Genomic DNA, 24,448 nt, shown 5'->3' on the forward strand with positions numbered 1-24,448 from the left:
TCCCCTTTTGGCAGCTCTACCTCGGAACCAGAAGGGATTCTGTGAAATGCAGCTGTTAGTGTTACCAAGTAGACCAATAGTGTCCTATAGAAATACAATGCAAATCACATAATTTAAAATTTTAAAGGAGTCACATTTTATGGACAGGAAAAAGAAATGGGAAATTAATTTTCAGAATATATTGAACTCACTATGCCCAAAGTGTGACCAAGTGTTAGTCAATATAAAAAGTATTAAGGAGATACTTTCTGTTCCTATTTTGCACTACATTTTCAAAATCTGGTGTGTGTTTTATCCTTTCAGAGAGTATCAGTTCAGACTAGGCACATTTCAGTAGTCACAGGTAGCTGGCGTTTGCCATCTTGGATAGAACAGAAGTAGATGACAGGACCATCCACTATTGGCTGTTACACAGAAATGCAAAGAAAATGCTTTGGGAAGTGTCTGGATTCTGGGCCCTCGGGCAATGCAGGCCTGGCACGTGATGTGAAGACCCTGTTCATGCACAGCAGTGGGTAGCAGGGTTTTGACAGAGCCACATGGGAAGGCTCCTCTGCCCCAGGCCCTCCCAGATTCTCCCTCCCCCCGGCCTCGGGGCCATACAGGCCACCATGAGGAGCCAGGCCTCTGAGTTAAGGCCTTGACTCTTGAGGAATTTTCTGATGGGCAAAGAGCAGATTCCTACCAGATACTTAGCCTCGGTTTGGAGGCTCATGGATCTGTTTAGTTGTGGAACTGTGGGGAGCTCTCATCTGGATGAGAAGAGGGTGCAGAACAGCGGAGAAGGGAAGCAAGGCTGATGCTGGAAGAATGCAAGGCCCACGGGCTGTCAGGAGCAACCAGCTCTCTCACAGCTGGATGCCCGGTGTGGGTCGGCCTGGCCCTGTCATTTCCGGTCCATCCGAGGACTGCCTGTCAGCCTTAGGGAAGATCAGCCCACGTCTCCTGGGCTCTGAAATGTGGGGAGCATCTCACGGTGCTCTCAGGTCCATGGAGTTCCCTGGGGTCAGAAGAGGCAAGAGGGCCATCTGTTTCTCTTTGACCTCCAAGAGCCTCGCTTTGCTTGCTAAACACCAACATCAGATTGGGCAACTGTGCAAAGAAAACCAAGGCCTCTGGCCGGCTGCCCAGGGTGTTTCAAGTCCCAGGCACAGAGGCAGGAGATGGGCATGCGACACGCACATGTGAAACAGACCAGGAAAAGCAAGCCAGCCGAGGCCTGGGTGGCCATGTCTGACCCAAAGGCTCCCGGACCTCAGCACAGCACTTAGTGGTCCCACACGTCAGCCAATTTCTTTCAGAAGATGACACCAATTATGTTTAAAAAGCACAGGCGTTGGGGGAAGGAGGCATTGGATCATCTTGCAGCTCCTATTCTGGCCCTCAGCTTTGTTTTGTTAATCCAGTTATCAAGTCAAGAAGGCCCTCACACGTGACGGATGAGCATGTCTGGATAGTAGTGTTTTAATTCAATAATTCATAATATTTAAGATATGTCAACAGATTGAAAATAGGAATGACGAATTGCTGGTTGTGGACTCGCTGCTAGTGATAGGGTGAGACTTTTTCATCCTAAGCACAAAATAAGTGCTTAGCAAAGGTGACTGGCAGACTTATTTACAACTCTTACCTGCTTACAGCCTAGTTTATGGGCAGATTGTTGGGTTTAAATGTTCTTCATATTTTCTCAATGGAATCCGGAAACACATGTATATAGAAGATAAAATGTAGGGTTTAAAAAGGGAACCGGAAGTCGAGTAGACTGCTGAGTGTTGTTTGTCAAGTGTTGCCTTCTGTGTTTGTTTTTATTTATGGTTACTTTAGTTCCTCCCTCCCACTCCTGTCAGCCACTATCGAGTTTCCTGGTTTCTTGTGTATTTTTCCAGAGAGATACAGAAACTAAATATAGACAGAGATAGAGAGATAGAGATACAGATATAGATACAGGCAGTTATATATATATTCATACGAGCGTGTGTGTATGAAAATTATAAAAGCAGCCTTCTTGTCCCCAGCCTCTAGTGTTGGGATAGCTTCCTGTGACCAACTTGAATTATCTTGGGACAGAGATGTGGAGAAGAACAGGACCATACCAAGCCTGAGAGGTTGGTGCAGATCCTGCCCCAGCTGCCCCCCACCCGTCCCCAGGAAGCCTGGCCATAGGACAGGGCCCAGTGTCTTGGGAAAGGTTCTTTCCCCTGACACATAAACAACAACCGCCTCAGACCAGTTCTGCTTGTGCCCATATCCCTTCCTCCCTTGTCACTCAAGGTCCTTGCCCTGCCGTTGTGCTCTCACTGGCCTGCATCGCCTCTTCCCACCCCTCCTGGACTCTCGTCACCAGAGTACAAACGTGCTGTCATTTCTCCCATCTTAATCTGCACTTGACCTCATACCCCAATCCAGCCACTGCACACGTCTCTGCTCTCTTTCAAGTCAAATTCCTTAAAAGATTGGGGTTTCCCTCTCCACCTCCTCTTCTCACATTCTCTTTTTCAAAGCCTCTATCTGTCTGTATTGATTTATGTCTGCTGTCTGTCAGGGTCTCAAGGAGCAGTGTTAAAATCTCTGTTATTGTGGATTTGTTGATGTCTTTTAATTCTCTCAGTTTTTGCTTCATGTATTGAAGCTACGTTATTAAGATTATTAATAGGACACAATTAGCATTATTATGTCTTCTTATGAATTGTTTTTTTTTCAGTATGCAGTATCTCTCTTTATCTCTGGAATGTTCTTTGTCCTGAAGTCTTCTTTGTCTGATATTAACGTAGCCTCCCCAGCTTTCTTTTGATTAGTTTCCATGGTACAGCTTTCCCCCAACCTGGTACCTTCCTCCTTTTGGTGTCCCTATATTTAATGAACAGCATATAGTTGGGTCTCATTCTTGTATCCAATTGTATATATACTCTCTGTCTTTCCTTTGGAATGTTTATTAGTCCATTCATATTTAATGTAATTACTGGTGTGGTTGGGTTTCAGTCTACCATTTTTCTGTGTGTCTTCTATTTGTTCCAACTGCTCTTTGTTCCTTTGTTTTTTCCTTGCCTTTCTTATTTTGGATTGAGTATATTTTAGAATTACATTTTATGTCCTCTCAACTTTTTAAAAAAATAGACTTTATTTTTTAGAATAGTTTTAGGTCCACAGCAAAACTGAGTGAAAAGTAGAGTTCTCATATACCCCCTCCCCTCAGCGTGTCAGCCTCCCTCACTGTCAGCTCCCACACCAGAGTGGTACAGACGATGAACCTCCATTTTTTACACATCATTATCTTCTTGGCTTTTAAACATGCTTGGTTTTTTTTGAGCGTTGCTCTAGAGATTACAATATTCATCCTTAACTTATCACAGTCTACCTCGAATTAATATCATATCATTTCTCATATTATTGTAAGAACTTTGAACAGCATAATTTCATTTACACCTTTTCTTCTCTTTGTGTTGTTGTCATATGTTTTGTTTCTGCATATATTATAAACGCCACCAGACATGATTATTATTTTTCTTTGACTAGTCAATAGTCTTTTAAATAAATGTTTGTAAATACCCACATACTTACCATTTCTGATGCGCTGTATTCCTTCCTGCAGATATAGGATTCTATCTGGGATCATTTCTCTTTAGCCTAGAGAACATCATCAGTATTTGTTGTAGTGAAATTCTGCTGACAACAAATTATCTCGGTTTTAGTTTCCTGAAAATATCTTTCTTTATCTTGAGTGCTGAAGGATATTTTCACTGGATAAAGAATTCGAGGTTGGCAGTTTTCTTTCAGCACTTTGTAGGTGTCATTCTTATTACTTTTTGGTTTCCAATGTTTCTGCTAAGTCAGCCATGATTCTTATTGTTCTTTTGAATGTGATGTATTCTTTTTTTCTCTAGCTGATTTTTAAGACTGTTTATCTTTGGATTTTAGTAGTTTGACTGCGATGACCTAGGTATGGTATTTTTGTATTTATCCTCCTTTGGATGTACTAAGCATCGTGAATCTGGGTTGATAGGTGCCATTCATTTTGACCTCCTGTCTTTGAGTTTACAGATCCTTTTTTCTGCCATGTCCAATATGATAGATATTAAGTGCTTCCAAAGAATTCTTCATTTCAGATACTGTATTGTTTAGTTCAGGAATTTCCATTTAAAAATGTTTCATTTCTATGCCAAATTTCCCATTGGCACAAATGTTTTGTTCACCTTTTCCATTGAATCCTTTAATACATTTATATATTTTAGTCTTTGTCTACCATTTCCAACATATGGATTACATTGAGTTTACTGCTATTGACTTTTTTCTCTTGACTATGTGTCACATTTCCTGCTTCTTTACATGTCTAATAATGTTTTATTATATGCTAAGCATTTTGAATGTTACATTGTGGGGACTCTGGATTATGATATCATCCTCTAAAGAATACTGTTTTGTTTAGCTTTGCTTTTCTTCTGGTAAGCCGTTAAATAACTTGATCTTGTTGAGAATTGATTTTAGACTTTGTTAAGGAGAGTCTATTTCAGTTTTCCCACAGTTCTAGGGTGAAACCATTACTTCTAGCTTATGTACTTACTTCTACACAGTACCCTTTCTGGATTTTCAGTTGCATTCTCAGGGTTTTCACTGAGTTCTCTCCTCTCTAGATGCCTCAGAACCACAATATCACTTCAGCACTGAGACCTCTGAAATCTCTGTTCAGCCTCGGCTCCCAAGGAGGTGTATTGCTAGGCCTTGTGGAGTCTTGCCCTGTGCGTGTACACCTTAGGACTCAGCTACAGATCTGAAGGGAATACATACGCAAATTTTGGGTCTCCATCTCTGCCGATTCTTCTCTGTGGTTCCCTCTTCTTTGGTAATCTGCCCCACAGATTCCAGCGGTCTTAGCAGCCCTAAACTCCGAACTCTCTTTTATCCGCCAAGTGAGACTATACTCTCTGCTTGGAATTTGCTTCCTTGTGCCACCGTTTGAAAATTACCCCTAGGCAGAAAGTCAAGTTGAATGTGGAGTTCAGCCTTTGTGCTTCCCCTCTCTTGAGGATCATAGCTTTGCATTGGCTGTGGTTCAATGACATAATGATTGTTTCATATATTTTGTCCAGTATTACAGTTATTTGTGACAGGAACATAAGTCCAATACCAGCCACTCTGCCACAGATAGAACCAGAAATGTCTCCTATTCTTCTCTGAGCCCTTTTCAATTAAACTTTTATCCTCAAGACCTCCTTTTCAAGGTCATCAATGGCTTCTATTTTGTCAAGTCTAATCTTCGTTATAAGGCTTCATCTAACCTGAACAACCAGCAGCATTCTCCATTGTTGATGGCTCTCTTCTTCTTGAAACCCCCTTTTTTTTTTCCACTTGGCTTCCAGGAAAACCATTGTTTCTTGGTTTTCCTCCGACCTCACTGACAGCTCCTCGTTAGTCTTCTTTGCTGGTTTCTCCTCATCGCCTTGGCCTCCAAATGCTGAAAAAACTCAGCGCTCACTGTCAGATCTTCTTTTCTCCAGCTATAATCTTCTTGGTTATCTCATTGAATCCCAAGGCTTTAAATACCATCTACATATTCACAATTCTCAAATTTATATCTGCAGCCTGGATCTCTGCCCTGAAACCCAGACTTGGAGCTCCAGCTGCCTTTTCAGCATCTCCACATGGCAGTCTTAAAAGCGCCCTAAACTTTAACATGTCTAAAACAGAACTCACAGGTTGGTTTGCTTGTTTGTTTGTTTTTCCCTTCGCAAGCCCCTCTCTACCTTGGTCTCATCCATCTTAATAAATAACTCCAATCTTCCAGTTGTTCAGGTCAATTTTGGAGCTGTCCTTGAAGCATCTCTTTAACTCAAACTCCACATCCAATCCACCAGAAAATCTTATGAATCTACTCACCATCGTCTGTCTCCTGGATTTTCGTAATCGCCTCCTGAACAGTGTCCTTGCCTCCACCCTTGCCCCCTGGACCAGCCGGGAGCACAGCAGGATGTAGATGGCACCCTCAGAGGACACGGCTGCAGAGAGGTTATCAAAGGGGTGATTACGAGGTAAGGGTGTGGTCAAGGGCACCAACAAGAGACCTCCTGTTATCACCCCCAGGACGAGTGAGAGCTATAGATGCTGGAAAGGGCCACCTGATGGGAGGAGCCATGACCTTTGGTGAAAAGGTCAGCTACTGTCAAACTACAGCCCGGCAGAGAGAGAGGCAAGGGACTCTGATCCCCTGCCACTGTCTCCCACAGGCTGAACCTAACTGGAAGCCAGAGGCTGGGAGTCCACTAATACAGTCCATGGAGGTTAGCCTCCCAGGGCAGAGAGGGGGGAGAGAAGAGGAGAGTGGATTTAGAAGGCAAATGAGGGCATATCCGTCAAATCCCACCTCCTCCCCACATACACACACACCTAGGGCCGTTCTCCAGGTAGCAGCCAGAGCGCTCTGTTCTCTCTAGCAAGCCAGCGAATAGCAGAGCCCCGAGCTGGATGGACCTGAGTCTGGCAGACTGTCAGTGGAGGTGGGCAGCCTGCTGACCAGGAATTCTCATCGTCATAAGCGAAAAGCAAACTTCTCTTGTGTTTGAGTTAACAAGCATTTGGGAGTCCATTTGTTACAGTTTAGCCCACAAGACGAGGGTCGCCAGAGTGGCGTCTCCACAGGGATGTTGGGAGAATGAAATAAGATATAATTTCTAAGGGCAATGTTGGCATATTGTAAATTCTCAAGCAATGATACCAATTATTATTATTTAACATTTGAAATGAATACATAATATGCTATCATTCATTTTTTTCTAGTGCCTCATTATAGGCTTTGGGGGATTTTTCCAGAGAATAGATATATTGTGGAGAGTATGTCTATAGATGGGAGGCGAGAATTACAGCTGCCCACCCCCGACCAAGAGGCTTCTGGTTACTGGGTCTCTAGACAGAGAACCCGGGAGAGAAGAAAGCTTGTTCTACCCTCTACTGAGTAAAGCACACCCCCCCCCCACCCCCGGGATCACACGGATTCGCCAGTCTCCAGAGACAGCCTTAAGGGATCATACCTCCCAAAATCCACTCCCCTGGGTCCCCTCCCACATGGAATCGGGGCTGGCCCATGACTCACTGTAGGATGGAGCAGAAGTCACTCTGTGCCTGTCCCAGGTCAGTGTCTCAAAAAGGCCTGGCACCTTCTACTCCTGCACTTTTAGGAGTCCTAAGTCACGATCAGTAGTATGACTACCCTACGGAAGCAGCCCCAACACTCTACGGAGATGGAGAGAAATGCCCAGTCGCCTTAGGAAGCAGGTGAGCCCAGCTGGGTATCCCCACACAGGCACCACATACGTGCATCAGCTGTCTGGAAGCTCTCCGGCACAGTGGAGCCCCAACCAACATCATGCAGAGCTAAAGACTCACCTAGCTGAGCCCAGCTGACACTCGATACTAGAGGTAATAAAGCGGTTTTTGTTCTAAGCCACAAAGTTTTGGGGTAGTTAGTTACATGGCAGCAGGTATGCAGTGACTCGAGTCGGCCCATGTGAGTGGCCTTTGCTGCCTTGCATTTCCAGACCCCCCAGCCTCTCTCATTGCAGGGAAAACCAAGGGCGATGTTGCAACCAGACGCCCCGAGGGCCAGGGGTGGGAATTCACCAGGCTTTCTTGGGTGGGGGGAGGTGGGGGAGTCTCGGTGGCCCAGAGGCTGAGCTCACTCGCTTGTCTCCATTCCTCTTCTTGATTGGCACTTTAATGAGGGCAGAAGGGGCTGACCCCCTGCCAGGGGGCCAGTTCATGCCCCGTTTATCTCACAGCTCCAGGCAGACTAGAACAACACTGCAGGCGAGCGGCAGGCCAGGAGCCCCCGCCCTCGGTGATGGATTGAGTGACCGCAGCGAGTTGGCAGCTGAAGTGTGTGGTGGCTGCACCGTCCTGTCAGCGTGCAACAAAGGGGCCGGCCTGGCTCTACTTACAAGCTGCTCTTCTAGGGGCTGGGCAAGAATGACAAGCCGCTCCCTCGGAGGGGCCGAGTTCCCTCCGCCTGGAGCCCCGTTTGCTGGAGAAACTGTCGTGAGGTCCAGGGGTGGTGCATGGCTTTGGGGAATTCTTGGCTTGCAGGGAGAGCTGGTACAGGAAACTTCTTCCTTTCTGGCTCCTAGCTTCTGGGTCCAAGATTGGGCTAGGTTCTCAGCAAACACCCTCCACCTGGACTATGCTGGGCCTTTTACTTGCTGTGCAATCTTGAGTGAGTTTGACAACCTCTCTGGGCCTGAGAGCCCTCGTCTGTAAGAGGCTAATACTACTTATATCTCCATCACCAGGTTCTTGTGAGGATGAAATGACACTTGTGGGTCCTGCAAGCGAGGCCCCAACTTACGTACGACCATCTCCCCAGCCTCCCAGGTCTAAGTCTAATGACTTGCTGAGAGCAGCCAGCGGTGGCAACGCTCCGTCTCCCCGAACTGCTGCCAGTAACCATCACCAGGCACCAACATTAGTACCACAGCCCCGCAGGGTAAGGTGAACCCATTTTAACATGTGGAGAAACTGAGGCTCAAGAAGTTAATCTGCCCAGAGTCCCACAGAGAGTAGAGATGGATCAGGAACTCCAACCCAGAGTTGTCTGGCTCCAAAGTCTATTCAGACGTTCCTGAGGCCCCAAGTTACGGGCTGGAATTTCCCTGTAAGGACTGTGGGAAGCCAATGACAGCCCTGGGTGCTGCCGAGGGAGAGAGCCAAGGCTTCATTTACAGAACACACTGCAAAGCCTGACGTGCTCCAGGTGGACGTCACTCTCATGGGCCTGTGGCCACAGAGTGAACTTGAGCTCTGAGCTGGTCCCTGCGCCTCGAGGGAAATGCTCAGGGGACTTGCAGTGTCTGGCCTCAGCCCCGCGATCCTCAGGTGTCAGTCCTGCCCCCAAGCCCATGCCCAGGACAGGACAGTTATGGGGGCCCCTGCTGCTTGGTCCCTAGTGCTGGGGAGGGGAGAGGTCAGAGCAGACACCCTTCCTGGCCTTGCCAGGCCTCCCTGGAGGGGAAGAAACCGGTCTCCGCTGGGAGGAGACTTCACCTCCCCGTGAACTCCCGAAGGCGGGAGGCCACTCCCCCACCGAGGTCAGAGAAAGTACCAGGGTGACAGCGAAGTTCCACATGGCCCTGCCTCGCTCTCTGCCATGTGTCCTCCAAAAGTGAGCTTCTGACACCTCTCCTGCCATCAGACAAGAGGAGGGCTGCCCAGGCAGGGCAGGGGCAGATGGGGCCCTGAGGTGGGCTAAACCGTGAGAGGGGTCCCCTAAACACTGACCCTGCCTTTCATCCCAGAGTCCCAGTGGCCAACCCTGGACCCAGCGGACTGTTTCTTCCCACCCCAAGGACTTTGCATGTGCTGTTCCCTTTGTTATAAAAAAACCTTTACCCCTTTGCCTGGTTACCTCCCAGTCAGCCTTCAGAGCTCACCTCCAATGTTACCTCCTCCGGGAAGACTTCCTTAACTGATACCCCTCCTTCCCCTCAGACCCCCAGTCAGAATAGGTCACGTCCTGGTGTCATAGGCTTCAGAGCTCTACCAGCCCTTCGTTCATAACTCAGACATGTTATATGTCACTCTCTATTTACCTGTGTGGTTATGTGGTTAATGATGGGCTATCTCTGTGCACCTGGGTGTCCCCAGCCCCTAGCAGACAGCCTGGCACATAGCAGGTGCTCAATAAATACTCACTGTCTAGATGACATCAACCAGTGTGTGTCTCCCTGTAAACAGTGGGCTCCATTAGGGCAGGGACATATCTATTTTGCTCACCATTATGTCCCCAAATTCAGCATTTTGCACTTAGAAGGCTCTCATTGGATGCTTGATGCATGCACGAATTTGCTGCAAAAGAAAAAATAAAGCAAGAACAACCACCACAAAATCAAGAAAACTGCCCTCATTTGGGAAAAGAGCCCCTCAGAATGTGGAGATTCTGAGTCCTTTCATTTCAAAAGAATTGTTCCACATGCTTCAATGAGCCAAGTCCTCTTGGACAGTTGAGGGACAGGGTGACCCTAATGCAAACCAGGACAGCTCTGGGGAAGGAGCAGCTGTCAAAAACCACAAATTTCCCAACATTCTAAATGTTGTGACCAAAGGAAAATGTCAGGAAACCTGAGCTAAAGGCAGAGTGGCTACCATATATAAAGAGCTCATAAAAACAAACAAGAAAAAAAAAATCAAGAGTCCAATATATGTGAGCAAAGAACATGAAAAGATCATTGACATACAAAGAAACTGGAGTACAACAGTTGGCATTCATTGAGCGTTTATCCCATGACAAGCACTGCATTAAGAGTTTTACATCTCATTTAATTGTCACAGAAAGTACAGCAAGAAAATCCAACCCACAAATGTGAAGTTTGGCGACTGTGACATGTTCCTAATTTTTTTCTGTAGTACCTATAAAATGCTGTAACCCTTTTGCTTGTCCCAAGAAAACTCTTCCATTGCTGTCTTCATTAAATCTCTCCAACTAAGGAGGTTTCTGCAGCACGTCACCCATCCATTCAGGTATGAATGGCTGGAAAATATGTACATATTCACAACCCAGATAACTGTGTCTGGAATAAAATTAATTTATTTCTGAGTTGTCTGGATTCTCCAGATAATGGAGTTACTACTGTATATTTAAGCTACTCTTAAAAGACTCATATAGGGCAGTTCTGAGAAATACTGGAAATACGAACATAGACTGTTTGCTTTCAGGGCAAAGACCAGGTTTTAATTTTGGTGCTCTGAAAGCACTGCCCTTGGCTACAGCTCCTATAAAAATGCAAATACAAAGACAATGATGAGCTGAGTTGGAAAAAAAAAAAAGGATCACAGTGACGCCAAGAGGAGGTGGTATCCTCCCGTTTATGTCTGACAGTCTGGGGCTGAAGGTTAATGAACCGGCCAAACTCACCTGCTCGGAACCACCACTAGGGGAAAGGTTTACCCTCACTAATAATCAAAGAAGAGCAGCCTACAGCAGCACCAAGAGACTATTTTATATTTACTACCGTGTTTCCCTGAAAATAAGACCAGGTGTTATATTAATTTTTGCTCCAAAAAATGCATTAGGGCATATTTTCAGGGGATGTCTTATTTTTTCATGTACAACAATCTACGTTTATTCAAATACAGTCATGTCTTCTTCTGGAAAATGGTCATAACGTACTAAATGCGTCCGTCTGGCTGACGATTTTAACTGGGGCTTATTTTGGGGGTAAGTCTTATTTTCGGGGAAACACAGTATGTTAGCAAAAAAGAAAAAAGAAAAGAAAAATGTTTTTAAGGCCACACCCAGCATTGGCAAGCGTGCAGAGAAATTCGGATCCTTACTCTGCTGCCGATGGCACTACACAGTGATGTTGCCTTTGGAAAGGAAACGAGATGACGCCCAGAAAAGAAGCCATAAAACTATTTATGTTCTTGGTCTCTGTAACCCTCTATTAGAATTCATCCCACAGAAAAGGTTTAAAAGACACAAAAGCCACAGCTGCTAAAGTACATACGATTGTGCTGTTGTCAATGGCCAAAATAACAAACAAAAAAAAACGGACACATCCCTGTACAGCCATTAGGGAAAGAACTGTCTGAAAATACGGGACAGCCTCGTGAAGGAATAGTATAAAGCCATTAAAATGACTTTTCAAGGGTGAATTTTAAAGATTATGTGGAAATACAGAAAACCTCTATTAGAGTGTTAAGTAAAACTGTATATTGTAAACATAAGTTAAAAAAAAACCACACAAAACTGCAGCTCCGTACGAATTTGTGCTGAGCTGGGTCCCAAGGACCATCTGCAGGCAGGAAGGTAGCGTTAGCTCGGGCAGTTGGTGAATGCCCAATATCCTTTTCTTTCCTTACGGTTTTTTTTCTTTCGTTTTTCTCTTTCTTGTCACGACACCATCTTTTGAATAATACTAAATAAATATTTTAAAACAATGAGCCCATGGACAGACCATCTGCTCTGGGAAGCCCCTGGCCGGGGAACTGTGGGAAAGACAGGAAGCAGAAAGGTCACCGAGCCCCAGGGAAATCCCACTGTGTGACAGCCCGGCATTAAGGAACCTGTTTCTTTGGGGGGCAGGATGCTGGTGACCCGCAATGACCCATTCTTAAAGCAGTCAGCTCTCTGCGAAGGATCGCGTAAGTTCATCCCCCCATTCATTCATTCATTCATTCACTCGTTCCACACATCAGAGCGGGTTCTTCTGTGACAGATTCAGCTGTCCTGGGATGGGGGTGGGAGCTCAGGGAAGGCCCGAGGCAGTGAGACAGCCACTGAGAACTGCATGTGTTTTAACATTATTTCAATTTTTAAAAATAATGAGTATGTATTATTTTTCTAATCAGGAAACACAGAGCTAGTTTTATGTTAGGAGACGAAAAAAGGGTGACGGTTTGTGGACCCCAAGAACAGTCTCTGAGATCAGGGGTGTCTTTGGAGGAGAGTCAGGTTCCCATCCCTCCCCTCCTGGGCCCACGCTCTCTGTCTCCGTGGCTCCAGTCTGGGATTATGGGGTGAGGCCCACAGGGTCCACCCCAGCACCTTCCTGTCCGCTGGCTGCCAGGCTCCTGACGCGTAGAAGGACGGGGCGGTAGGAAATGACTCTTATCTGTGCGGCAGAGTCCCTCTTAGGAGTGCAACTCGAGGGACCAGCATCTCCACATTATTTGGCCTGAAATGAGATACATTTGTTGAATGGGAAAGACAGCTCTGGGTCCAGCGAAGGAGCAGGCCGCTTCTCAGAGTCCACAGTCTCGAGCGACAGACGTTGGAGGTGACACAGCATGAGAGACACTCCAGCCCCCCTTTCTACAGACACCTCAGGCCTCTGGGCACCGTGTGCATGATGGCAGGGCCCAAAGCCGTCCAGTTTTTGTTTCTTGCATGGGGTGCGGGCTGTGTTCACATGTCTATGGCGATAAGAACGGGGGCCACATGCCCACACGCTCCTGCCAAGCTGCAAGCTCAGTTCTACCCCCTGCACCCCACTCTCCGGAGGAATGCATAGTCCCCAGGAAGCTGCATTCTTTTACTCTTCCTCAGTCCTTGGGAAGCATTGAGTTCCTTCCCATTTTACAGAAATCTAAACTGAGGCTCCGAGGATGAAGTCAGGTGCCCAAGTCACCCAGACGGCAAGTAAAAGAGCCGAGGCTCCATCTAGGTCACCCACTTCCACCGGGCTCATCGATTCTTAGCCCCCCATGGTGGGGAGGGCCAGGTGGTGTCCCTGTCAGGGAGGTGGGGGTGCCTCAAGCTGACAAGAGGACAATCTACCAGGACAGCCAAGGACATGTCTAAGGTCATGACCTTGGCCTGGCCTCTGACGCTGCCCATCAGCCCTGGGCTCCGGGCCCGCCCAGCTCCCCACCTCACCCCACACTACTCCCCTTACAAGATTGTCCCCTTCTTATCATTCTGACTTCAGCTCAGATGTCACCTCCTCCTCAGCCCTTCACTGACCACCCCAGTCATGGTCTGATATTTGCCGTTGTGGTTGGTCTGTGTATCTGCCTGTCCATCTCTCTCACCTGCCATCCTCCCACACTATAGGCTCTGCTCTGTGATCGTGGCACCTAGCCTGGCTCACTCTCTCTGTGTCCCTGGCAGTGCTCAGGACCAAGCAGGCATGAGTCTCAACGTGCCCATGGAGTGAACACCAGGTGACTTCCAGCCCCCACTCCAGGGTGTCCTGCGTGTCCTGATGGGATCGCCTGCCCTTCCCCTCCTGGCCAGCTCACCCGTACTTTCCGTCACGCATTTACTCCGAGCACCATCTGTGTATCCAGGCTGGGCAGCCACCAGTGAATGTGACAGTGGGAGGACACGGCCAAGTAACTGGGTCTCAGGACCTCCTCCAGCTCTTCTGCAGACCCGCTTCCTGGTGATTGTCCCTGGGTTCGGACTGGCCCCCATGCCCTCCTCTGGCACACTCCTTGTCGCCTGATGGCCGATGAAGCCCTCCTATCCAGGGGGCCAGCCTCAGAGAGGGCTCTGGTGACCCAGGGGCAAGCCTGTTTGTGGCAGGGAGCCTCGGGCAATGGCCTGTGCTTGGGTCACCCCTTGAGCCCACTTTGCCGTAGAGAGGGCCTTTGCCTTTGCTCCCTGAGGGTGGAGCTGGTTCCCCAAAGGGTTACTCAGGCCAGAAACAAGCAGAGAAGGAGAGTTGGGTAGAAGGTTCTGCTGGAGAACCTGCCTAAGCCCTTAGGGCTCATTTCAGATAGACAAGCATCCCTCGCCCCGGTGGCCCTGTCAAAGTCAGGTGCTGGGTCTGATAGAATCGTGTGCCCCACTCGGGGTGAGGGTGTTGGGTGAGGAGAGGAAGAAGAATGGGGTAGTTGCCGTCCTGTCCAAGTTTGAACTTCAGGCTGGATGAAATCCCCAAGTTTCTAAATGAGACTCTGACCTGAGAGCCTGTCCTGGGTGCTCTAGCCTCAGCCTGTCACCTGGGGTTGCAGTGGCGGTACTTGGGGAAAGAGGCAGGTGACAACCCCCCCGAGAGGTGACAGCCACATGCGGGAGCTGCCGCCACCTGAGAGTGGGCGAGGAGCAGGTTAGCTGGGTGAAAAGTTCACTGCGAGGGGAGCTGTCTGTTTCCCTCGCCTAATTTATCCACTATTTGGCTAACCTTGCTCTGAACCCAGGCCCGGAGACCCCTTTCCTCTCTCCCCCGCCTCCCCACTGGGCTTCCGAGCCGCCACCACCAGACCTCCCGCCCCTTGCTGAGAGGAGGGGGACACACTGGCCTTGAAGAGGCCTCCGGCCTGCGGGCCGCCCCGAGGGAGAGGCTGGCTGCCCAGCCAGCCAGTAATTTATGACCTGGACCTTCCCGTCCTTAGTAACCAAAATAAAGTCCTGTTGCTGGCGAGGTCCAGGCCCCCAAACAGCAGACATGGACCGAGCAGGCGCTAAGAAGGTACTCCAACCCGCAGGCCTCCGCCAAGCACACAACTGCTCCCAAGACAGTGACCTTTCCTTCGGGGGCCATCTGTCATCCTGGCCTGGGGCAGGAGATGAACGTATGGACCAGCGGTCTTGGAAGAGGGGCTGGCCTCCTTCCCTTGTCCTGGGGTGGCTGCTGGCCCCGGTTCCGTCTGTTCTGGACTCTCCAGGGCCGATCACACAGACCCCTCATTTTAGCCTCCTTTTTCTGACATATGCCCTGGGGATGTGGAAGGAAGGAACAGAGGGAGATAGGTGGGGGGAAGGAAGGGCGGGGAGGGATGGGGGCGGAGGGGAGAGGACAGCTATCACAACAGTGACAGCCACCCCGCGCTGTGCAAAGCACTTGACACACGTGATCTGCCATAATCCACGCAGCAGCCCCACTTTATGGCTGAAAGAGGGGGCTGGCGTGGGCCGAGTCACCCTCCTTAGGTCTGCTAGTTGTCGATGACAGAACAAGGGTTCTAACCCAGGTCGCTCTGACCCCAAAGCCAGCACTCTCAGCCGCTGCACTCACTTTCCTGTTCTCAACTTTTCATTCCTTAAAATCCCCTCTCAGAACTATAAGAGTAACCCGCGTTACATGACCAGTGAAAACACAAAGATGCATAAAGAATGAGTTGCCCCATCCCGCCCTCCCCCAGATCTCAAGTGACTTTCCTCCACTTTCTCTGTACACACGAATGCACACAGGCCCGGCATGTGTGGGTGCGTGTGTGCATGTGGGAATCCCTCGTTTGTACAATAACAGATCCTACTGTGTGCGTCCCTCGGCAGCTGCTCACTGAGCACAGCACGGGGCAGCCCCAGGCCTGTTGGTCCCAGCTCTGGCCATCCCGCAAATCACCCACTTCTTTACATCTGCCCCCTACTGCTCTGGGCCACCTCCCTCTCCCCGCTTCCACCTGTGTCCCCCCAACTCAGTTCTGTCTGGATCTGGAATGACTTTTCAAAAATGCAAGTCCGATCATGTCACTGCCCCTGGGAGAAGGTCCCAGATCTTTGCCAGAGCCTCCTCGTGTCCTCTATGCTTTGTCCTCACCGACTCTCCAGAGCATGGTGGCTCCTCTCCCTACACCACTTACTCCAGCTGCTCCAGCCTTCTTCATTGCCTGAAACACTCCCTGAGCTGGGCCTTCTCTCTGCTCCTCCTGGGGAATACTCGCCGGGGTCGAAGCTACACATCACCCTCTGGAGGGCCATCCCACCTTCACCTCACACCCATCACAGCTCATACATCATCACGTGACTTGGGCCCCTTCCCTGATGAGCTGAAAACTCAGGGAGGACGTGCTCTGCCTGTCAAGTGCATTGCCACACACCGCGCCTGACCACAGTGGGCCTTTCACAACAATTTGTTGGAAATTGAGTGACACCCAATGAGCAAGGTACACCCTGCCCCCATTCTAATCTTTCCTGAATCCATGCACACCAGAATCACTGTCCTTGGCACTACTGGCCCCAGATGGCCTCGTGCACCCCTGGACAGGAAGTCCTGCTGCCACTCAGGGACAAGAGGCTTCTTTAAGTGGTGGTGCAAAGGGGCAGAGGCAGAGCGCGATGGAGTGGACCCCAGGAGATTTCCCTCCCTACCTCAGGGCAGCCCCATGAGGCACTGCCAGATAGGACTGGTCGACTGCCAAGCACTGTGCCAGCCAGCTGCCCCCCGGGTACCCACTGATTGCTAGTCAGGAGGGGCCAGGAGTCAGGAGGAGGGCCGCCAACTGCCTCTCACCACACTTGCCAACTGTCAGTCAGGAGAGGCCAAAGTCCCATTCTGGGAATGTAGGACTGCCCGGCCAGCTGTCATTCTGAAAGGCCCCGGGGAAGTCAGGAAGTCCACCACTGGTCATTCTGGTCACACCTGATTTTGCTACCCAGATTCTTTTCCCCTCTCTCCCAGCTAGGGCACCCTACTGGACTTCTGGGGAACAACCCTTCTACAACTCTCAGTCCATATGTTTCAGTGGGTTCAATTTCCTCCCAGGCTAGTCACTGTGATTGGTTCACATGTGAACATGTGACTCAAATCAAGCCAATCAGAACTAACTCCGGATGACTATGAAGAAACAGTTTTTTTGTTTGTTTGGTTGGTTGGTTGGGGTTTTTTTTTTTTGCTGCTGCCCTTGAACCTGGGAGGGTGTGAGGCTGGAGCTGAGCAGCCAGTTTGCCTTCCCTGGAATAAGATGTCTGAGAGTGAAGCCAGTCCAGAGGATGTGGAACTGAAGGACAGAGATAGAGAAACTGGTCCTGAACCAGGTCCTGGAAACACTGTGTGAACTCCTGGATCTAGCCATACCTGAAAGCAATTAGCATTGAGCTTTCTAGTATGTGTACTAATAACTCCTTCCTTTTGCCTAAGCAAAAATTGTTGTGGGTGGGACCAGGAGTCACTCAGGGAGTATGCCACCGTCCCATGGGGGGGGGCATCTGCTAGTCAGGGCACCAGGCCTTGTCTGAGGCTCAGGGTGGTTCCAGAGGAGCCCTGACTGAAAGCCATAGACAAAGAGGCTCCATATTTGTTTTCCTGCTCCTGGCTACTGAGATGTAGGCGTACAATCATGACTCCACCAATCACCAGCTTCCCCCAGCCTTTGAGCAAACAACTGATGCAGAGAAGTGGGGCGGGGTTCTCTTCCGTGGTGGTAGCAGCAGGGTCAGACTGTCCTGTGACAGGATTGGGAGGCTGTGGTCCGACTGCATTGTTCAGCCTCTGCCCAGTTTTCAAGCCTGGCTTTTTGGTCTGCCAGGCCACTCTGAGCTCCCAACATCCATTCCAGAACCTCTGCAGGCAGAGTCTGTGTCTGTCGCTGGGGACCTGGACAAAGAAACCACCAACGCTTTGCGCCCTCAGGGAGGTCTGAGGACTAGGGGGAGCTGGGGACAACACGGGAAGGAAGCTCCTAGCTCGGGGACTGGCGGGACTGCTTCACCACCGTTCACTCCCCCAGCAGGCACCCTGTGAGTTAAGTGTCCCTCAAGGCACCTGGCAGAGTACTAGGAACTCTTTTTGTTTTTCAAGATCTTTATTTTTTTTTATTGGGGAACAGGACTTTATTGGGGAACAGTGTGTACTTCCAGGACTTTTTCCAAGTGAAGTTGTTGTCCTTTCAGTCTTAGTTGTGGAGGGCACAGCTCAGCTCCAGGTCCAGTTGCCGTTGCTAGTTTCAGGGGACGCAGCCCAGTGCCCTTGCGGGAGTCGAACCGGCAACCTTGTGGTTGAGAGGATGCGCTCCAACCAACTGATCCATCTGGGAGCTCAGCGGCAGCTCAGCTCAAGGTGCCATGTTCAATCTTAGTTGTAGGGAGTGGAACCCACCATCCCTTGTGGGAGTGGAGGAATTGAACCGGCAGCCTTGTGTTTGAGAGCCCACTGGCCCATGTGGGAATTGAACCAGCAGCCTTTGGCGTTAGGAGCATGGAGCTCTAACCGCCTGAGTCACCGGGCCGGCCCTAGGAACTTTTTAGGGGTTGAAAATTGGCTAGGGGGAGCAATCTGCCATGAGTACCAGCTTTGTGCCCAGCCCTGGTGGCCGGAGAGAGAGAAAAAGAGAGAGAGAGAGAGAGAGAGAGAGAGAGAGAGAGAGAGAGAGAGAGAATCTGTGCACATGTGTGTCTGAGGATGTGTTGGGGCACTGGAGAAGTGGACACAGCTCACTCTCAGGCCCACAGCCAAAGGGGCAGAGCAGATCCCAACGAGCTCTGAAAGAAGACCCACCTTGAACATGTTGCCTGAGGCTGGCGGCCTTGGCCTACCTGCAACCAGGAGCAAGCAGTGGGCCAAGACTTCCTGGAATCTGGCAACGCCATGGACATGGAGGGGCCAGGAAGCGGCCTGGGTGCATAGCCAGAGCCATATTGATGAATAATGACAAGTATTATACACCACACTCTTTACATACTCAGCTTCTTATTCAAGAGACCATGAAACCCAGGAGTTAAGCACAAGGGCTTTGCAACTAGACTCTGGGATTCAAATCCCGGTTCTGCCCGTTGCTGGCTGTGTAGTGAGCCCTGGGCAGGTGACTCCGTCTCTCACTGTCTCTGTTTCCTGTACAGTGTTGGGGGGTTTCAATTATTAAATACATACGAAGCACTGAGGATGTGTCATGTACCAAGTATACAACCATTAACTTACAACTTTTATAATAAAAGAAATGTAACATAATATAAATCTATTAATGTATCAATACCAAGCCCACATGCATTAATTTATGTGTATTACTCCCTTGATTTTCCCAAACAGCTCCACGGAGGCCAGGGCTGTGGATCGCATCCCGCAGATGAGGAAACAGGCTCAGGGAGGTTAAGTGACCTGCTCAAGGCCTCACAGAGCCAGAGTTTGGAATCTCAAGCAGATACAGCTCCAAAGAACAGCCTCTCCCCTCCTCTGCACGCTGCACGGCTCCCAGCTGGACTGGCCAAGTTGGTTCCTCCAAGCCATCAGCTGGCCCTCAGCCAGAGGGCACCTGGCATGGCTGAGAAGGTGCAGGCCCGGCCAGAACTCCCAACAAGAAGCCCACTGCTACAGGAATCCGTCGTGACACTTGGGGGACATTTTGCCTCATCTCACTCTCAACATGCCAAGACTGGAAGTTATGCCCACAGCCAGGCACTGCTCATGGTCCCAGTGTGACCTCTCCAAGCAGGATCCAGTTACATCGCAGCAGCAGCTAAGGAACAAACACAGCTTGTGTCTTCCTCCAAGTGCTTATTTCCTTTGTCTTGTGAACATTGAAAAATGAAAGGAATGATAAGGATTTAGGGGGCGGGGGAGAGGCAGGCCGGAAAATTCTGCAATGTTGGCTTAACTCACCAAGAGGGCGGCGTGAGGGAGTTTGAAACGGAGCCCGAAGAGAGACACTCAAGTGGTGACCTGGCAGGCCCGAGGGAGGATGGAGGTCTTCTTGATTCCTGGCTCCTTCCTGGGGGTGAAGGGCCCATCCCTGGGGGCAGGAACTCCACATCCTCATGGGTTCCACAGCTGGCCTCTCCGTGGTCAGGCACTAACCCTCTCTGGGCCTCAGGTTCCTTTGTTAGTCAATGGCAATTCCTTCTGCTCTGGGTTGTGATGAAAAAGCAATGAGAAAATGTGTGCAGGCCAGGGTTCTTCACTGGACTTGATTAGCACCTTGGGGGACATTTTTGAAACCGGTTTTGGTTGTCACGACTAGGAAGAGGGGAAGGTACTACTGGCATCTAGAGGGTAGAGACCAGGGCTGCTGGCAAACATCCTCCAGGGCAGAGGACGGCTTCTGACAACAGAGAATGATCCCCACTGAAATGCCTCGTGCCACGGTGAGAAGCACTGGGGTGGCGCCTGAGGGTTCAATGATAAATGCTGCTTTGATTATTCAGGGGCCACGTCTGGAAGTGTAAGGGAAGGTGGATGGGAGAAGGGTGTGCTGGGAAGAAGACCACACACCGACGTTAGCTGTCTCTGGCAAAGAGTCGGTCCCTCTTCATTCAGACAGCAAATATTTACCCAGTGTCATCTGTGCCACACACTCCCAGGTGCTGAGCGGAAGTGGACCTGCCACTTTTCTCATGGAGTGTCTGGTCTAGAGGGGAAGAGAGAGTCAGACAGAAGAAGAGAACAAGTTAGGAACAATGGCCCCGAATGTCCTTCAAGAGTGAAGACTGGGCAAACACACTGTGGGGACACACAATGGGACACGGCTTGGCCATGAAAAGGAACCTAATGCTTAGTGAAAGAAGCCAGACACACAAAACCACATCCTGTATGTATGTTCCAAAAGGTGTCTGTGGTAACAGTTGCACAACCCTGTGAATACACTAAGTACATTGAATTGTACACTTTAAATGGGTGAATTGTGGGTATGTGAATTATATCTCAATGAAGCTATTATATATGAAAATGATAATAATGACAAACAGTGAGACGGGCGTTGTACGTAATAAGTGAAAGGCTGAGATGGAGTGACCCAAGTGTCAGGTGAGACGCCTCTGGGAGGAGACGTCTGAGGTGGGCTTGCAGGTGGAGAGGGGAGGTGCGAGCTGCAAAGAGCCCCAGGGACTCTCGGTGGCCGGTCTGTGTGAGCTGGGCTGGACAGGGGGCCGAGTGCATCCAGGCTTCAGGGCCCTGCAGAAACGTTCCTTCACAGCTGCTTCAGTCCAGAGAAGTCGTGACCCCTGGGTCACACAGCTGTGCACTTGGCCAACCTCCCGGGTAGACCAAGCTGTCCTGCACGGGCCTTCCCTGCCCGCTAGTTTAGGATGGTGGCTCTGAGGGCCCTGCCTCTGAGGCCTGCTGTCCATCTGAGGGGATCTGTGTCCTGAGAGCAGGGCAGTGGTCATCCCAGCCACCCCCAGCAGTGCCTTTTCATGGGACTTCTGTGTTTGTTTTCATCCTGAGCCATGGAGAGACTTGGGCGCAAAGGGCCTGGCCAGAGCCAGCAATGGTGGGAGGTGCCAGAGTAATGTCCTACCCCGCCCGTGTGAGCTGCAGAATAGCAATCCCCATTCCTGATGAGGCACCGCCCCTCTGCCCTCCCCCAGCCTCTGCACCCACTGCCCAGGTCGGGGTCTTCTGAGGCATAGCTTGTTCCCACTCCAACCACAAGGGAGCCAGCCGGACCTGGAAGGATGCTGCTATCACAGGCCAGGCCAAGACAGTGACCCTACGTGTCCCAAGGGTGGTGGGGTCCTGACTAGGACCCACGGAGCTGCCAGCATCACATTGTTCCCTTGAGTTTCTAGAGCCTTCACACTGGATCCAGGAGAGCAGGTACATCTGGTCCGTCCTGCAGGTGAGGAAAGGTAATGCCCAACTGGAGGGAGCAGAGCCTGTGGAACTCCAGCTCTGGATTTCTGTCCCCAGATACTGGGGCCTCCCACTTCTTGGGGAGCCTCCTGGCCTCACGGTGAGCTGGGAGCAGCTGGGCGCTCAGGGGTCTGTTGGGTTGCTGGAAACCAAGGGCCTCAGGGAACCATGAGAGGGGAGGGGAGACAGCTGGATCCTGCACAGCCAAGGGCAGTGGTCCCCAAGTCCAGGCTCTGGACCACAGTAGGCAGCCCTCCGTTTATGAAGCGAAACATGTTAACGAATGTTGGTAAATCGAATCACAGTCTAACAGCCCTACTCAAAGGGCACACAAGCTGTTCCTCTGCAAGGAGGGACAGTCACCTCCTGGCTTTGCCTGAAGCAAGGGTTATCTGATCTCTGTGTTCTTATTAACGATCCTGCCAACACTTTGGAAGGCCTTTCCTCAAAAGAAAACCCCTCCAAGGGAGAAGTTCCTGGTATGCTGTGGTGGGAGGCAGGAGGCCCCCAGGGGCCCTGAAATGACACCCCCACCCCACCCCATCTACCCACCTGCAATTGTTCTCTTCTTTCCAGGTTGCTTAGTCCTTGAGCAGCAGGATTTGTTTGTTTGTGACCTGGCTCCTTTTTTCTTTTTGTCCCCATCAGCCTGGGACATCCCCAGGGGCAAGGGCTCTCTGCCCCACCTGAGGGGCTGGAAGTGGGGGTCAGCCCAGAAGCTTTCTTCACTCTGATCCCTACTGGCCATCAGTTTGGTCTGAGAAGAGAGGCAAAGCATTCTGGTCCTGGGGGGGGGAGGGGAAGGTGGCCACAGGACTCATTCCTGACCACTTGTCAGGCCAGAGAGCCTGGTCCCCTGGAACCAAGTCAGGATGTGCTTGGGTCTGGCGTCTCCCCGGGCCTGGTGCCCACCTGTAAATCTGGTTCTCTTTGGAGATGGGGAGGAGCCCCAGGCATCGCAACTGGGTCGTTTCCCAGGGCCCAGTCTTCTTCACAGGATTGGCCCCTCAGGGGTGCAGGGAGCCAGACTTCAGTACTTGTCACTCTCCCTCACTTGGCTAAGCTAAGGGACAGAATTAGCTCCCCACTCTCACCCTCAAGGCTCTCCAAGCAGCCCAGCCATCCAGGGGAGGGACCAGGACGGGCCTCCTGGGAATCTGCCCAAGGCTTTTTCTCTGGTTCCCCTGGGACAAGATCCAGAAAAAGACTAAAAGTATCCCAGTGGAGAGGGAAGCGTAGGGTGGGACCAGGCCCTGCCCTGCTATTAGGAGAAGCCCCTGGGGCTCTGGGAACCACAGGTCCCACCGCAGCCAAGGCAGCCAAGGCGATGATTCTGTTCTCAGTGGCCCTGGGGGAGGGGAGGGCTGGGCCCGAGTCCACTGGACCCCTGGGATCCCCACTGTGCTCCTGGCCTGCAGGCCAAATGCAACGTCATGGAAACCTCAGAAGTCAAATCCTGTCCAAAGGCCTGGCCTGTGGCCTGGCGACAAGCACAGAGATCTGCCTGCCGCTCAAGGACGGTAGGAACGTCAGCAGCCACGACCCCCACTTCTTCCTCCTCCTCTATCCCTGCTCACCAGATGGTTCTACCCCTGACCTAGCTCCTGTGAGAGCCGGGGACAGACACCTGGACGGGGGTGCGGGGACAGCAGTGGGGCAGCCCGAGCCCAGGGCCCCCACCCCCGTGTCGTCCAGACCCGCCAAAGTGGGGTGATGCGCGTGGCCGTGGACACACCAGGCCTGACCTCCCCAGGCTGGCAAAGGTGCCAGGAGGACCCCTTTTGCAGCTTTCTGTCCCCCACATACTTTGGTGGCACATGTCCTCTAGGACCAACACAAAGGTGACAGTCAGCAGGGGGATTGTGGATCAGGTAGAGCGGAGTTCAAATTCTGGCTGTGCTACTCACAAGCCCCACCAACCTGGGCAATTTCATTGCTCTGAGCCTGTTTTCTCACCTGCAAAATGGTCTTTCCCACGCCACCATCCCCCGCAAAAGGTCAGTGCCTTTTCGGCGCTCTGCTCAGCGCCTGGTGTGGACCACTGAGCGGTTACCAGCTCCAGTGCGGTTATCTGCCTGCTTCCTCCATCCTCTGCCTACGTTCAACTTTCCCTTATGTTCTTGTGGATCGCTTCTTCCACGGTGTGGCAGATTGTATGATAGTTCAACATTACAGAACACTCCTCCAAGGGAATTGTTGTGCCCAGCTGCGTTCAAGGCAGGCTTGACCACATGACCTGCTCCGGCCAATGAAATGTGAGCGGGAATGCCTTACATTGTTTCTTGGCAGAAATTTTCAGAGCCAGTGCGCAGGTGGCCAGGTAAGTCTACCTCTGCTACGAGAGGACATCGTTCCAGATGGAGGCTCCTGTCACCCGGGGTCCCAGAGTGAAGATGACCCAGAGCAGAGCTGCAGCCACCCTCGAAGGACAGGCGGCAATCATAAGACAAACCTTTATCGTTAGAAGCCATTGAGACCTGGGGGTCAGACCTTGGCTGACATACAAGGTGGCTGTTGGAAGCCTCTAAAGGGGTCCCTGAGAGCTGTGTTTTAGTCTTTGGCTACTGCTGGGGGCAGTGGATAATTCTCAGTGAAATGTGTCTCGGGACTTGGCGGCCCTTGGTAGAGGCTCAGTTAACAGTGGATGTAATCCTGGGTTGGCATTTCTGCACACAGACCAGACTGACGCTTGTCCAGGCTGCAAGACTCATGTCCCTCTGAGTCCTGTGTACATGCAGGCT

The 24,448-nt window shown here is 50.7% G+C and overlaps 2 long non-coding RNA genes across 3 annotated transcripts; one reads left to right on the forward strand and one right to left on the reverse strand.

The window, feature by feature from the left end:
• The first annotated feature begins 2,127 nt into the window (after positions 1-2,127).
• Positions 2,128-9,683, forward strand: LOC141572045 (uncharacterized). The gene is made up of 3 exons (XR_016018538.1): positions 2,128-5,690; positions 5,780-6,023; positions 7,167-9,683. It is a non-coding gene; the product is annotated as an uncharacterized LOC141572045 (long non-coding RNA).
• A 9,130-nt stretch (positions 9,684-18,813) lies between these two features.
• LOC148755319 (uncharacterized) lies at positions 18,814-23,655 on the reverse strand. Of its 2 annotated transcripts, XR_016018540.1 has the most exons (3): positions 22,260-23,655; positions 21,522-21,687; positions 18,814-20,484 (listed from the first exon to the last, which is right to left on the reverse strand). It is a non-coding gene; the product is annotated as an uncharacterized LOC148755319 (long non-coding RNA). The 2 variants fall into 2 exon arrangements; XR_016018539.1 differs by lacking the exon at positions 22,260-23,655 and having other exon boundaries at positions 21,522-22,250.
• Positions 23,656-24,448: the final 793 nt, after the last annotated feature.

The sequence above is a fragment of the Rhinolophus sinicus genome, chromosome 14 (genome assembly GCF_057876585.1).
Source record: "Rhinolophus sinicus isolate RSI-liver-muscle chromosome 14, RSI-T2T, whole genome shotgun sequence".
In the NCBI taxonomy this organism is placed as follows: Eukaryota; Metazoa; Chordata; class Mammalia; order Chiroptera; family Rhinolophidae; genus Rhinolophus; species Rhinolophus sinicus.